The 6,603-nt window shown below is 41.1% G+C and overlaps 1 long non-coding RNA gene across 1 annotated transcript; it reads left to right on the forward strand.

The window, feature by feature from the left end:
- Nucleotides 1-421: 421 nt before the first annotated feature.
- LOC130604788 (uncharacterized) lies at nucleotides 422-5,258 on the forward strand. Its single transcript, XR_008973524.1, has 2 exons — nucleotides 422-620; nucleotides 4,710-5,258. It is a non-coding gene; the product is annotated as an uncharacterized LOC130604788 (long non-coding RNA).
- Nucleotides 5,259-6,603: the final 1,345 nt, after the last annotated feature.

The following is a 6,603-nucleotide window of genomic DNA, read 5'->3' on the forward strand; positions in this document are numbered from 1 at the left end:
AATGTAGTGGTTACAGAGACCATCAGCACAGCCTGTGAATTCCTTTTTAGTGAGAACTGACTTGGTTTGCACACAAAAGACTGCCTGTTCAGTTCCAGTAAAACTGTATTCACACAGATCCTGTTCCCTTACATGGAGATTAAGAAACAGGGTCAGTAGCGCAAGAATTTAGTAGGTGATTAAAATTCACTGTGGTCTTAATCCGATAGACAAGATACACAAGTTTGTAAATATCCCTATTTTAAAGAGGTTAATAAATGAGTTGTAGGATATAGAATTTTGGAAATAAATAATATGTATCATCCAGTGAATTTTAAAGGTAATTCTGTTCCATAGCCACATAAATAGACATATAGATGCATTCGTATATTTTGCTCACCAACTCTTTTTTTTGTCTTCAGTAAATGACATTAAATAATCTTTTAGCATTAGAAGCAGTAGAATTAGTACCAACAGATTCCTGCAAGTTCAGAGTGTTGGTCTTATGATAAAAATACAGTGATTATTTTCCTGCCTGTGCTTCAGAACAACCTGATAATGTAAAAAACGAGCTTTTCTGAAGCCAAGCTTTGCGGAGCTCCGGGCTGTTTTTACAGGAGACAGCGCCACATGCTGGTTTTGTGAGGTGAGAGCTTCTGGGCTCTGTACTGATTTAGTTCTGTTTAATTACTTTGGTTTAATCGATTTTAAATTAAGATGACTGCATCTTAAGCAATCACTTATTATTCTAAAGGGAACTCCCAATATTAGGTTCTAATTTCAGATAAACAAATAAAGTCTATATTTTTAATGTTAAAAGTATTTATTGTTTTCATCTAAACCACTGTATTCTAGCTCACTGATTTAGTTTATTATATTAAATCATCCTAATGTGACATTCTTTACTTAGTTCTCTTCAGCTTTAATTATTTTATGTCAAAAATGATTATAACTCTGGGCACAACATAATCCCCCAAACCCTTTCCAGCAACTCAACATGCTGGAGTGCCTGCATACTAATGGGGAGTAGACATGATAAATCAGAGATCTGTGTGCAACTGCAGGGCTACAATCCTGTCAGGATCACAGAGACATGGTGGGATGGCTCCCATGACTGGAGTGCTGCAGTAGAAAAATATAGGCCCTATAAGAAGGTCAAGAAAACAAGGAGGGGGAGTTGCCGTTATGTAAGAAAGCAGCTGGAGCGTATGAAACTATTCCTGAGGATGGGTGAGGAGCCAGATTAGCACCTAAGAGTAGCAATAAAAATTGGACAGATAAAGGTGACATTATAATGGGTGTCTGCTATAGGCCACCTGACCAGAAAGAACAATGGATAAGTGGGTGAGGCTCTCTACAGACAGGTGGGAGCAGCCTCATATTCATAGGGCCTCATGTTTATGAGAGACTTCAACCACCCCAATATAGATAGAGGGACAACACAGCAGGGCATAAGCAATCTAGGAGTTTCCTGGAGTGCATTGTTGATAACTTCCTCCTCTGAGTGATAGAGGAGCCAGCAAGGAGAGGTAATCTGCTGGACTTCATACCAATATGCAGGGCTGTTTGGGATATGAAAGTCAAAGGCACCGTTGGAAGCAGGGAGCATGAGATGGTGGAGTTCAGAATCTTGAGGGCAGGAAGCAGGTAGAACCCAGAATTTCAGGAGAACAGACTTTGCCCTCTTCAAAGATCTGTGTGGAAGTCTTGGAGGGAGGAAAAGAAATCTGGTTAATATTCAAAGGTCACTTCCTTCAAGCTCAATAGCAGTCCATCCCAATGAATAGGAAGTCACGCAAAAACACCAGAAGGCCTGCATGGATGAACAAGGACTCCTAGCAAACACAGAAATAAACCATACAGAGTGTGGAAGCAGGGACTGCTAAACTGGGAGGAACACAGAAGCATTGAGCATCCAGGGATGAAGCTAGAAAAAGCTAAAGCTCAAATGCAGTTTAATTTTCCCAGTGACATCAAGGACAACAAGAAGGGCTTCTGTAAGTACATGGGAGACAAAAAGAATACTAGGGAAAATATGGACCCATTGCTCAACAAGAAAAGGGACTTTGCTAAACAGGAAATGGAAAAGGCTGAGGTACTGAATGCCTTCTTTACCTCAGTCTTTATTAGCATGACCAGCCTTCAGGAATGCCAGGTCCCAGAGACCAGAGGGAAGGGTTGGACAAGGGAAGATGTACCCTTGATGGAAGATCATCAGGTCAGGGAGTACTTAAACTGAACATGAATAAATCCATGGGCCCTGATGGGATGCACCCATGAATGCTGAGTGAGCTGGTAGATGTCATTGTGAGACTGCTTTTTAAACTTTGATCAGTGATAGCCATTAGGGGAAGTGTCCAAAGACTGGAGGAAAGCAAATGTGATCCCTATTTTCAGGAAGGGAAAGAAAGAGGACCCAAAGAACTATGGGCCAGTCAGCCTCACCTTCATCCCTGGGAAGGTGATGGAGCAGCTAATCTAGAAATACATTTCTGGGCACATTGAGGACAAACAAGTCATCAGGAGTAGTCATCATGGCTGTGCCAAGGGGAAGCCTGGTTTGACCAGCTTGATAAACTTCACTGATGAAGTAACTGACCTGACTGATGAGGGGAGAACAGTGGATGTTGTCTCTCTGGACTACAGTAAGGCCTTTGACACTATCTCCTATAAGATCCTTACAGACAAGGTTTTGGTGTATGGGCTGCATGGGGAGATAGTGAGGTGGGTTGAAAATGGGCTGAATGGCTAGGCCAAGAGAGTGGTGACCAGTGGCACAAAGTCTAGTTGGACAGCAGTGACAAGGGATGTATCCCAGAGGTCAGAATTGAGTCCAGCCCTGTTTAACATCTTCATTACTGACCTAGGTGATGAGACGGAGTGTATCCTTACAAAGTTTGCTGATGACACTAAACAGGGAGGAGTGGCTGACATGCCAGTGGATCACGCTCCCATCCAGAAGGACCTCAACAGGCTGGAGAAAGGGGTTGACAGGATCCTTATGCAGTTCAACAAGGGGCGTTCTGCACCGGGGGAGGAACAAACCCATGAATTAATATGTATGTTCAGGACCACCTATCTGGAAAACATCTTGGCAGAAAAGGTCATGGGGGGCCCTGGTGGACACCAAGCTGAACATGAGCCAGTAGTGTTCCCCTGCAGAAAAGAATGCTAATGTTATCCTGGTCTGCATTAGGCAAAGTATTGCAAACAGAACAAGGGAGGTCATCTTTCCCTTCTCGTTAGCAATGAGGCCACAGCTGGAGTCCTGTGTCCAGTACAAGACAAGGACATGCTAGAGAGACCCCAGTAAAGGGTCATGAAGATGGCAAAAGGACTGGAAACTTACTTTCTCTGAGGAGAAGCTGAGAGAGCTGGCAACATTTAGCCTACAGAAGAGAAGACTGAGATCTAACCTTATATATAAAAACCTGAAGGGAGGGTACAAAGAAGATGGAGCCAGGCTCTTTTCTGTGGTGCCCAGTGACAGAACCAAAGGCAGTGGTCACAAACTGAAGCTCAGGAGGTTCCCTATATATGAGCTATACAATAATGTAGAAATAATATTAGATATGTTTTAATCTATTTTAGCTGTATGTATAGACTTAATAAAGGTTTGGGAGATGGCTGGCTTACCTGTGATTTTTTGATTGTGATTTCTTGCTAGAAGCAGTTCACCCAAGAAACTGCAGTAACTAGAACTCTGCTAGATACTGGTCTTCTTTAATTTTCTGTCTGAGTTTTGAATCCAGCCTATGTCTGCTGTGGTTTGCTGCTGCTCAAGGCAAGCTGAAAGCATTTACCATGGTAAATGAAGTGATTTTGAAAGATACTTCCACAAAATCATTTCCTTCTGAAAGTAAAACAATGGAAGCCAGAACTGACATGGAAAGAAGAATGAACTTGTGCCAGAAATTATGCAGTTTGTGGACAAACCTTATGACTGTGAACAGGATGACGAAATAGACTTTCTTATGGCTTTGAATGTTTTTTCGAGGACCAAGCACAACTCTGTTCCTGTGGTAAAGGCCCCATAGTACATTTTTTTTCTCCTGGGCTCTTATAGGCTCTTACAGCATTCTTTCCACCACCATGAAGTTAATGAACTTCTCAAACTTCTTTTCAGAAATAGGACTTTGCATAGTCCTAACTCAAGCTTGTGAATAAAATCCAGAAATCTGTCTCTGTGTCTCACATAGCCGATATTATTAATTTTAAGATGTAGAATTGCAGTCCCTATATATATACTTTTTCCCAGGAGCAAATCGATAGGAATCTTCTGAGTCACTCTTTTTAGTACTAGTAGTACAGTACTAGTAGGAGTACTAGTAGTACAGTTAACAGTTATAGTAGAAGGCAGTATGAAATAAGAGTTCAAAAATCTCATCATCTGTATATAAACCAAGAGACAACAGATGCCTCTTCCAAATCCAAAGATTGCTGGGGAAGCGCAGGAAACCAATTAGGTCATTTTGAAACACATGGTAGGCCTCATTGCATGTGTAAGGAACACAAGAACAGTGAGGTCTGAGGAGGGGTTTGAAGCAAAATGATGGGATGGCTTTAGAGATGTTCACTGAGCACTTTTCCCAAGAAGAAACATAACAGAAAGCACAAGGTGCTTATTTTGAAATGTAAGAAATGAAAAATAAATACTGACATCATTGGTTTACTATAAGAAGGAATGGAATTTTCACTATTGAACTCATACTTAGTGCTCTGTGTCTTAGTACAATGTGGAAGAGAAACAGATTCAGAAATACAAAGAGAAAAGAGATGACTAAACCAGAAGGCTTGGAGAGCACCTTTTGCTCTGTTGACAAATAAAAATTTGCTATTATATCAAGAGCATAGAAGTCACGGTGTTTAAGTTGGAAAACAATAAGAGTTTAGCTACATGAATGAATAGAAAGGATTGAATATTAGAGACATTATGCCAAAGAATACAGATTTAAACAAACTTTGATTTTCAAGATGTGGAGATCAACGTCCGAGAATCAAAGATGGTGCCCAAAAATTCTCCACAAGGTGGTTTCGTCTACAATGCCAAAGAAAGGAGACAAAACACGACAAATTAGGAACATAAAGAAAGAGACACCCATAAAGAAAGGTCAGAGGCAAAAATGCTGTTAGCTGAATTAATCTATTTATTTCCTCCCAAGGGCTCTCATCTTCTTCAAGGTCACACAGAATAGGACAAAGCCAAGGCCTCAATTGCCCCAAATCTGTGTCTTCAGCTAGTTTGCAAAAATAAGTTTTCCAATAAAAATATATCTTACTGGCATGTTCACAGCTGTCTCGTGTAATTCCAGTCATTTGGTCTGATTTCTTGTTTCAAACAGACCATAATTCTGTCTTGTGTTTTGTATATCCCATACTTAGGATTGAAATGAAGCATGTTTTTAAACAGGCACCCACTTGTTAAATTAGAAGAGAAAACAATCTAGAAATCAACACAGCTTTGGAGAAGTTTGGGTTTTTTTGTTGTTGTTTTACTCTATAAATGTGTACCTCAATTCTAACCAACTGCAGTGTTTCTTAATGTTTAGACATTGATCTTTTTCCACCATTTCCATAGATGAAGACTGTCTTTCATGTTGAAATCCACCTGAAGATAGAGACAGAATCATAGAATCATAGAATAGATAGGGTTGAAAAGGACCTTAAAATCATGTAGTTCCAACCGCCTGCCATGGACAGGGACATCTCACACTAAACCATGTCACCCAAGGCCTTGTCCAACCTGGCCTTCCACAGCGCCAGGGATGGAGCATTCACAGCCTCCCTGGGCCACCCATTCCAGTGCCTCACCACCCTAACAGGAAAGAATTTCCTCCTTATATCCAATCTAAACTTCCCCTGTTTAAGTTTTAACCTGTTACCCCTTGTCCCATTGCTACTGTCCCTAATGAAGAGTCCCTCCCCAGCATCCCTATAGGCCCCCTTCAGATACTGGAAGGCTGCTATGAGGTCTCCATGCAGCCTTCTCTTCTCCAGGCTGAACAGCCCCAACTTTCTCAGCCTATCTTCATATGGGAGGTGCTCCAGTCCCCTGATCATCCTCATGGCCCTTCTGTGGACTTCTTCCAACAAATCCATGTCCTTTTTATGTTGAAGACACCAGAACTGCACACAGTACTCCAAGTGAGGTCTCACGAGAGCAGAGTAGAAGGGTAGGATCACCTCCTTTGACCTGCTGGTCACGCTCCTTTTGATGCAGCCCAGGATGAGAGTTGTTTTTGCCTAATCAGAACTTTGAGTTTACCTATAAACACAATGCTGTCCTTAATACTTCTCCATATATAGAATAAAGACCTGGTTTACATCTTGTTACAGATGTGCAACTTTCCAGTGTATCTGTATCTCTTAATATGAATTCCAAGATTTTATTTGAGATTTTGCCTTATCTTACAGTGAAAGCTTTGAAACCCTTTCATCAGATACCTTCCTACAAAAAGCTGCTCATTTTTTACTGTAAGACTCAGCATTCTTGTCTGGAGAACTTACTTGACCATGAATCACACTATAAAAGCTGATTTCACTACCATCTTGCTCATTTGTTGCTATAATGGGAAGCACCTATGGAAAATAGTGAAGGAAGTTACATGTCCACTGTGAAACAAG

Source organism: Pezoporus wallicus, unplaced genomic scaffold (genome assembly GCF_028554395.1).
Source record: "Pezoporus wallicus isolate ANWC-B61680 ecotype Strahan unplaced genomic scaffold, APGP_CSIRO_Pwel_v1 contig_5767, whole genome shotgun sequence".
Lineage (NCBI taxonomy): Eukaryota > Metazoa > Chordata > Aves > Psittaciformes > Psittacidae > Pezoporus > Pezoporus wallicus.